Source organism: Notothenia coriiceps, unplaced genomic scaffold, assembly GCF_000735185.1.
Source record: "Notothenia coriiceps isolate Sejong01 unplaced genomic scaffold, NC01 NC01_scaffold00026098, whole genome shotgun sequence".
Taxonomy (NCBI): Eukaryota; Metazoa; Chordata; class Actinopteri; order Perciformes; family Nototheniidae; genus Notothenia; species Notothenia coriiceps.
In genome coordinates this window covers 16,568-27,045 of record NW_011358799.1, presented here as the reverse complement: position 1 = coordinate 27,045, position 10,478 = coordinate 16,568, and the positions used below count along the sequence as shown (strand labels likewise).

Sequence of the window (10,478 nt, the reverse complement as noted above, 5' to 3'; positions counted from 1 at the left end):
ACAATGGGGCAAAAAAGTATTTAGTCAGCCACCAATTGTGCAAGTTCTCCCACTTAAAAAGATGAGAGGCCTGTTTCATCCTAGGTATACCTCAACTGTGAGACAAAATGAGGAAAAATAATCCAGAAAATCACATTGTCTGATTTTTAAAGAATTTATTTGCTAATGATGGTGGAAAATAAGTATTTGGTCAATAACAAAAGTTCATCTCAATACTTTGTTATATACCCTTTGTTGGCAATGACAGAGGTCTAACGTTTTCTGTAAGTCTTCACAAGGTTTTCACACACTGTTGCTGGTATTTTGGCCCATTCCTCCATGCAGATCTCCTCTAGAGCAGTGATGTTTTGGGGCTGTCGCTGGGCAACACGGACTTTCAACTCCCTCCAAAGATTTTCTATGGGGTTGAGATCTGGAGACTGGCTAGCGCAACTCCAGGACCTTGAAATGCTTCTTACGAAGCCACTCCTTCGTTGCCCGGGCGGTGTGTTTGGGATCATTGTCATGCTGAAAGACCCAGCCACGTTTCATCTTCAATGCCCTTGCTGATGGAAGGAGGTTGTCACTCAAAATCTCACGATACATGGCCCCATTCATTCTTTCCTTTACACGGATCAGTCGTCCTGGTCCCTTTGCAGAAACACAGCCCCAAAGCATGATGTTTCCACCCCCATGTTTCACAGTAGGTATGGTGTTCTTTGGATGCAACTCAGCATTCTTTCTCCTCCAAACACGTCTAGTTGAGTTTTTACCAAAAAGTTCTATTTTGGTTTCATCTGACCATATGACATTCTCCCAATCCTCTTCTGGATCATCTAAATGCTCTAGCAAACTTCAGACGGGCCTGGACATGTACTGGCTTAAGCAGGGGGACACGTCTGGCACTGCAGGATTTGAGTCCCTGGCGGNACTATTTCTCAACTTGGGATAAAGTACAGTGGGGCAAAAAAGTATTTAGTCAGCCATCAATTGTGCAAGTTCTCCCACTTAAAAAGATGAGGCCTGTAAATTACAGGCCTCATCTTTTTAAGTGGGAGAACTTGCACAATTGATGGCTGACTAAATACTTTTTTGCCCCACTGTACTTTATCCCAAGTTGAGAAATAGTTTTGTCACAGCATCATTGTTGACAGTCATTGTACAAGAATTATAAAAAATCTTTAAAAAAAAAAAGATAGAATAAACATTGAATGCAAAAATATACATATTCACAGAAAATACATATATTGACAAGAGTATCTAAGAATACACACTATACAGAATACATTCAAATACTCTCTGACAGGCAGAAACATAAACATAGTGTACTTCATACATAACTACAAATGAAGACTGCACAGTAGCTTTTTATGAAATGTAAACCATATCCAGTGAGGTAGTGTGAGTACAATATGTAAGTACAGTATGTGCAAATTGTTCATGATAATAGAAAGGGAAAAACTGAAGTCTTCTGCCAGCCAGAGATGAGGGTGTAGAGGGTTATTGCTTTTGGAAGGAGGATTTCATGTACCTGTCAAGACTAGATCCTGGTCAAGTTCAAAGTGATTTGTAAAGCATTGTCAACCATCTGCTTATTATGGCAAGGCTATTATCCCTGTGAATATCAGATTGATGAAGTCCTTCAAATACCAGTGTGGTAAATAAATGTAAGAAAACCACTATCAAAACTGTGAGTAGGCTACTGCGCAAGTAGGCCTGTGATTTCAAACACTTTGAATACATAGGCATGGCTAACAATTTATTTAAGAGAAATGTTTATCTTGTATAATATATTCATGACTGTCATATCTTAACATACAAAAGTCTCGAATTAGCCTTAACGGTGGTCTTGTCTGTTGTTGCAGACATGCAGGTGAAGCTTTGGATGAATAAGTACGGCTGGACGGAGGACGAGGAAGGACAGATCTTCATCTTCAACCAGGAGGAGAGCGTGAAGCCCAAGAACATCGTGGAAAAGATCGACTTTGAGAGTGAGTCCTGCCGCTCAAACTGATGAAGAAATGAGGGGAATAAACTAGACATTTAATCACAGTTGATGACACGATTAGGTTTACATGTGTCTTGGTGTTTCTGACTCCCCGTGTCTAATTCACCTAGATTTCCTGAGAGTATATGAACACTCCTCATTTGCATTTTGCATGTTTGTGTAGTTTTGAGAGATTATGGAGGCTAGATCTTATATCCTGATGAAACAGTAGACAGTTAGGGACCTTTTACTTTTCAAAATGAATCAACATATCACCATAGAATTGCATGTGCACAGAATTGTTTGGTCAATATCAGTAAAGGTCCCTCCGAATCTAAAAAATAGTTCGTTTTATTTAAAACTGACAAGCATTTTGGTTTTTCATTTTAAGCTCTCACAAATTATGGAAACTAAATGAAACATTTCACAATGAAAAATACTTCCAATACTGTTTTCAAATGAAACAGCTGTACAGTTAGTGCAGGAATGTGCAAAATATCAATCAAGGAATATGAAAAAGTTTATGTATATAATATAATTAATGTAAAGGTATGATGTAAAAAGAATAAGCGCAGTGAATACAGATAAAAGTAATTGTGATGGGTTTTTCTTAACCAGACATTCCATAGATATCCAGATACATTAATCAGCATGTTTCATATTTTACATTAAGGGCATCCTTTATTCTTGTGCTGATGAGTGACTGTACGTTTGACATTCTTTGTCTTTTCTCCTTTTTTTTCTGTTTTTCTCCACTTATCTCCCTGTATTTCTTCTCACAGGTGTATCCAGCATCATGGCCACATCTCAGTGATACACACACACACACACACACACACACACACACACACACACACACACACACACACACACACACACACACACACACACACACACACAATGCATCGGTTTGACAACGCTTCAGTCCAGCAAATCTTTTAGGTGTGTGACTCTTTTGATATCAAAAGACGATTCAAAAGACGATTCACGAAGATTCTTATATCAAAACCCATTCTTCATTCATTACATTTATAATATAGTACAATAAATATAGCTGCTCATTTATCATGGCAGTTCAATGTTTTTCTACTTGTGGACTCAACACCAAACTTAGGCGAAGGCAATGTGTTGTCCGAAACAAAACGAAAAAAGTAGAAAATACAGCCATAGGGCAGTCTGTTGATACTGACACCACCACACACTTTTGGTTGGTCATAAATGAAGATTAAGAAGGATTATTTCTGGATAGACTATACATGATTTAGGAAAAAGCTGCATATTGAGCCTTTACTGGACGAATCCACTTCGATTTAAAGTGGGAAGTTAGACCTAAAAACAATCTTAGCTATCAATGTTTATGAAAGTAACAAAGAGTGAGACACATTCAGATCAGATGTGATCTCATGCAGAAATCAATATGGATTGAATTTACAGAGTAATTCAATTACACCTAAAACAAACTCTTTTCACTTTGCAGTCTAATCTCACTTTCATTTCAAATCACTTAATGAAAGGACTTGTTAGCTCCTCGCTGTGAGAGACTGAACTGCTCAGTAGATTTCAAATGTATTGGTTCTGTTTGTGTTGTTTTTCCATTGGCAATGCAACTTTTGACTGCTTAGAGTTCATATAGTATGTTACTTATGACCCAATTCTGTGTAACACCTTCTTGGTCAAGTTGAATCGGAATTTATTGATAAAAGACCTAATTTCTGTGAATTTATACCTCATTTTTTAAGTAAAAAAAGCTTAAATAACAAACCATTGATTCTATTAACTTGAATAAAATACAATTAATTCAATTAAATAAGTCCTTGTTAATTGTTTTTGCAAGATTGCGATGGAACCATCCATGTTGATTTTTGTTAGAGGTAATTAGGTAATTAACTCATATTTCTTGTTTTTAAACATTTTGAAAGGGGTCACATTTGACTTGAGGACTACAGGCAGGTTACATTCTAAATTCCTTTATTACCGTGATATCAATACCCTCCACAATCCTAACCTCACAAACATTAGAGTCTCCATCCTCATTGTCATTTCCCTATCATCCCTGAGCTTATCTCCTCTGTGAGTGTCTCTCCTCTGTGGGTGTCTCTGCTCTTTTAATCGCAGCACTGCAACGATATGTCAAAAGAAGCCTTTTATGCTGTCCTCGTCTCCGTACTATAATGAACACTTTATCGATCTGAGAGGAGCAAAAACTGGCACACGGCTATCTCGCAGAAACCTGTCCTTGCAAATACACTGACAGAGAGGATGTGTTAACTCCTGTACACACACATTTTCTCATCTTCCTCTTAAGTGCGCATTCATCACTGCAAAACTACACTGCATTGCCAGCAGAGAGACAGATAGGGGACATTTTGGAGCCAAATCTGGGGAGAAATTAAATTTTAGAGCTTACAATGATTCAGAACTTCTTCCCAGCAGACATTTGAAGTAATAGGCAAGATGTGCAGGTATTATTAAATATATCATTGATGGCTCAGTTCCATTACGTGTGCCACTAAGCCAGAACATAAAGTGTTTTTTTAACTCCCAGTTGCTGAAAGGACTGAAGCTTCCTCTGGTAGGACCAAAGTGTAAGAAAATATAAGCATAACAATTCATATAAATATAAATATTGCAGTATGAACCATATCAGAATCATATAATATTTAAGGACTAATTGTCACGACCTCGATACAAACTGACGAACCCAAGTCTTGAATGTAAAAAAATGTAATTTTAATTTCACAGATCAGGTAATCCCTTTTAACAGAGTAAAAGGAAAAGGAAAAGACTAGGAATAACAAAAAGAGAACTTAAGAAAAACTCAAGCCTACAAAATTAACAAAAGAAACAAAACCTGACATGAGTGAAAACGATCCTTTCTGAGCTGAGGCTTGGCACGACCATTCAGAAAAACAAACAAGACGAACTGACACAGGACAGGGGAGAGACAGGACTATTTAAACATGAGGTGAGTGGGAACAGGTGGAAACAATCAGGGGCCGGACAGACACTGATGATGGTTGGAAAAACACACAAGGTGAGGAAGAAACAGGGCCTGAAATGAAAGAGGTAAGTACCAAAATAAAACAGGAAATGGAAAATGAGACATGGCAATAAACACAGACGGACTAGAGATGAAGAACCTAAATAAACAGACATGACCAGATGTGAAAAAACATGAAAATGACAGACATAATACATAAACATAACTAACACATTTGACGAGACACAACACTAATGTATACATAACTTAAAAATACAGCTGGTAAATGTGGAGCTACTTTTAAAACATTTTCTTTTATGTCAATTAATTTATTGGCTTGAATATTTCTTCACCTCAGGATCAGTCTTACTGATATAATAATATCATAATTCATTTGTTAGCTGTATTTTGTGCTATTAATCTGAAATTGTACATAGTAAATGGAATGGAATAAAAAATCTGGCTCTGTTTTCACTCAAGAATTTATGTTTGAACATTAACAATAATGTGTTTTATTTTACTTCGCGTATTTTCATTATTTTGTCAAAGTGGTTGTATATTTGCTATGTCATTTGAATTGAGTGAAAGGTGGTCTTATTCTTGTGTAGTATGTCTTTCTCTTATATAATCGTTCCTTTTCCTCTTATTGTTTTCTATCTCTTGTATGTAACCTGATTAACAACACAGATTCCCACATATGTTTTTAACAGCTCTCTCTCTCTTTTTTTGATCTTTTGTTGTATTATGTCCTATAATCGCCTTCTGCTGTTTATCTCAAACACATTCTATTTATATAAAACCTTACTGAAGACATGAAATGATGCACATGTATTATTTTGATCATCACCCTTCTGCTCTCTCTCAGGGACATCAATTCCACTGAGTGTTACCGCAAAACCCCATTACTCCTCATGTCTTTTCATCCTGTCCTTTGCCTTTGCTCAGCACTCCTCAGAGGTAACTCAGATGTATTTCTATCCACTTTCCCCCCCACTGTTAGTTGATCACAACGTCGACGACCTACCCATTTATGCTTATTCAGGTCTTACACTCTGTAAGTCGCAGGCGACGGAGCGTCAGCAAAATGAGTAAAATGCATAAATGGTGCTGAGTTTAAGAAACAGCAGATAAGGTGCCTTAATCGTCGCCAGCATACAAAAACGTACACACCTGAAAAGTCGAGGGGATTGATGCGTGTGCAATTTTCACTACTGGCTTCTTTCATTTTATGGCCTTTCTCTCCCTCTCTCTTTGTTGCTGTTTTGAAGCCCCACCCAAGAGTACTGCAGTTTTCCAAAGTTCCTCCTGAGGGTGGAGCACCCGGATACAGGACGCATGCCAAATGTTTGACATCATTTTTTTTGTTGTTCCCGAATACATCCTCAAAATATTAAAGCAAACTTCTGACATTGAATATGTTGGTTATTCCTAACCCAATGTAATTTTAGTTAGCGTGTGTGACCATCCAAGATTACAACCTGGACGTAAATATCGGTGTGCATGATGTAAGCTTCATATTTGTATTCTGTACCTCTACTGTGACATGTTTACATGCTTTAATTTGTTTTTAATGTTTAAAAAGGTCTCTATTTTTCTCACACTGCCTGTGCTGCAGCATGTCTTTTCACCCTCTGTCTGAAACCAGAGCCCAGTCTGCTCTGATTGGTTAGCTGACTGACTCTGTTGTGATCAACTACTTAGTGATGACCTTCCCCTTAGCCTATCACGTACATTGTGCTGCAGCGATAGCCAGAAGAAGCACAAGTGTTACAGTTATGTCACTAGTATGTTACATAAGTAAACAAAAGGAGTCCAATGGAGCCATTTCAGGAGGGGTGTGAACTCTGGGATTTTAGCTTTTGCAACTAAACTACACGCTTGTTGAGAAATGTTCACACTTTAAACTTGTGATCCACCTAAACCTCATCCACCTTACAAATATATGGCAACAGCCATACTGAGCCACACAGGAGCTATAAGGGCCATACCACATCATATCTATGCCCTTTATATGGCCATTTACATCTAGAATAGTTGTAGTGAGAATAACAGCTGAGGCTGATAGGAATGTCGTTAGTATGCAAGATTAGTTAAAAGTCAACATTTTAGACAAGTGGAAGCATGGCTAAATCGATAACGACCGACATGGTGAAAAAATCAACAAGTCGACATTTCCGTAGAGCAATGCTGTATGTGTGGCTATAAATGTACCAGCCCATAATATTAGATATTTTTGTATGGACATATGTTTTGTACGAAGGATATAGGGCCAGGCATAAGGAAAAGATGAAGATATTTGTATCATTTTCCATTTCAGAAATATGGTAGAAATGTTGAGAACAAAGCATAATTATTAGGATTCCTGGTAACGCAAGTAGTTTTAAACATTTAATATTTATTTTAGACATTTCAGCTTTATTATTGAAATTATTATTCTACTTTATTATCAATATTTTGATTTTATTCTCAAAATGTGAGCATAAGTCATGGATGTACATCAGTAAGGTGTTCTTATCTCATAAACACATATTCCTCCTGTCATGAGTTCATCTCATAACTCTTATCTCCTCTCTCTTCCTCCCTTTCTCTCTGTGTCTCTCACCCGTTGCTGTTTGTGCTGTGGGTTACGTAAAGCTCTACAGCAGCAGCAGGGAGAGGGAGGACACCCATGAACGCACCACACCTACAGGGACTGCAGTGCTCAGCAGAAAATACACCAGCACTGAAAAAATAACACGTGAGTGGTCGTGCCAGGCAGAGAGTGAATGAGGGAGAGAGGGATGAAGGCACGCAAGGAGAGAGAACATGAGTATCATCATCATATCTTCAGTATCTATGCAAAGAAGGGACAAGGAAGAAAACGAATGATCAGGCAAGAGATACAAAATGGAAGAAATGCTGGATAAAAAAGGGGCAGATCAGTTTAATAATCATGAGGTGTATTATATTCGTCATTATCTAAAGTCTGGAAGAAAATGACCCAGATGACGTCATCTGGGTCATGCACTCTTCTTGTCTCCTGCAAAGGACTACACCAAACAGAGCTTTTCCCGTTTGTGCTTGGGACACAAAAAATCTCCTGTTTTAAAATGACCTGATTCTCTGGATAAAGTCATTATAATTCACGATATTTCAATGTTTTTCAAATGTTTCTTGTAAATCCCAATGGCAAAACTCTCTCAGCACAGTGCCATTTGAAATACGTTGCATATTGGTTTGACAAGTATTAAACTGTAAACTTCGATGTGATACTTTTACTGATTTCCTCAGTGTTGACCGGGATAATGTCAAAATATTCTTGGTTTATTAAACTGTATTTCCTCTGTCAGTTAGCTATGGCTGATCACTGCTCCTATGCACAACAAAAACAAATGCATGAGGGTCCTTTGTAGCGTTTGGTCAAAAACGCTGCATCATAGTTGCTGAAGTCATCCAAAATTGGTCCAGAATGCAACATCTACTAACTAACAATGACAACTGAATAAACTCCAATAATAAGACCTTTTGTTAAGATTATTTTGTCAGTAAACATAAAGCACTGTTTGTATTTTCAGATATACCACATAGTTAATTTCTTGCTCAACCAGGAGACTATTACAAACACTAACTATGACGAAGAAGTTGGGTATTCTGATACAACTCATCCTCACTTTATATAGAAATCTATGTTAAAAAGATATATATCTGTAAGAATAAATGTCTACCATTTCATGATTGGAAAATTAATAAAATATATGGCGTGAGAAAGGGAGAAATACGAGGAGAAAGGTTAGAGAATGAAAGGATAGACACAGATGAAGAAAGGGAAGAGTGAAAAGAAAATAACAGAAGAAGAAAAGAGACTGCAATGAGAGAGGAATGGAGACATGTTCAGGAGGAAGGAGAGCCAAGAGAGAGAAATTGTTACAATAGTGTTCACCTGACATTCGTGCCAAAACAGCCATACTGAAATTGAAATTGAGAGAAAGAGATGGAAGGAGCAATGGAGGACGAAATGGAGAGTGGAAACAAGGCAGGGCAAGAGAGGCGAGAGGGAGAGAGAGAGGGGAGAGGCAGAGATAAATTATTAAATGACCCTGTTTGGCTGGAGAAGAGAGGAGGAATGGGGAGATGAAGAGAGGGAGGAGGAGGAGGAGGATGAAGAGTAAGAGGGGGAACAGAAGGCTGATGGTCTCGCACGTATGCCAAACGCACGCACGCACACACACACACACACACACACACACATAGTGGAGCAGTCTCAAGCATAATGCTAATAGTGTGTCCCCATTTACCCATGTACACACATATTTTTTACTTGCAATTATTACAAGTACTCTGACACACACATTACATCCACCCACACAGAGTGGCAAAGATGCAGATATTAAGCTTGCACACACACTCACACACACACACACACACACACACACACATTTCTGTGCCTTACATGATACCAATATCTCACACATGGGACTCATAATTGACTGCAAGATCTCACACACACACACACACACACACACATTGTTTCTGTTGCCAGAGCATACACTCACATGTACTGAATGCTATCGTCTCAGGTTTGACAAACACACAAATATGCCGATGCTGGCTATATTAAAAAAAGATGAACCATCAAACACACACACCTGACAAACAAGGGACTCGATCATAATTTATTACATGAGAATATTACATAGATTTCTCTTGGCCAAAACTCTCTCTCACACACACACACACACACACACACACACACACACACACACACACACACACACACACATGCTCGAAAGCCATTTTGACAAAAAATCCATGAGTAGGTAAACACATAAATCATCGCTTTGAACATATAAATACACAGACTGTTTTCCAGAGAATGCTTGAAACATAATAAAACACACACACACACACACACACACACACACACACACACACACACACACACACACACACACACACACACACACACACACACAATATCGGTGTGGCCAAAACACACCTGAACACACACACACACACACACACACACACACACACACACACAATATCGGTGTGGCCAAAACACACCTGAACACACACACACACACACACACACACACACACACACACACACACACACACACACACACACACACACACACATATACTGCTTCCAGAGCTTGCCAAATTACAGTAAAATACATCAACCATGTAGAACACACACACACACACTGGACTGCAGGATCCAATCTTGCACACGTATAGGGCTGCCAACACACACACACACTCACAATTCACTTCCTTCCTCCTTTCACCCGCACACACACATATATTTGACAGCCATGAAGCAAAATCACATTCACACACACAGTAACACCTACAACTGACACCTGCACATATGCGGTATGTCTTTTTTACACACACACACACACACACACACACACACACACACACACACACACACACACACACACACACACACACACATAGGGTAGCACCTTAAACTGAAGCATTTCTATCTCACACACATCATTCTGCATCCTCTCTGTACCAATCAGCAGCCAATCAATATGAGAT

General features: G+C 38.5%; 1 long non-coding RNA gene across 1 annotated transcript; it reads left to right on the top strand.

The window, feature by feature from the left end:
- The first annotated feature begins 1,818 nt into the window (after nt 1–1,818).
- On the top strand, nt 1,819–2,846 carry LOC104956500 (uncharacterized). The gene is made up of 2 exons (XR_799567.1): nt 1,819–1,970; nt 2,749–2,846. It is a non-coding gene; the product is annotated as an uncharacterized lncRNA (long non-coding RNA).
- Nucleotides 2,847–10,478: the final 7,632 nt, after the last annotated feature.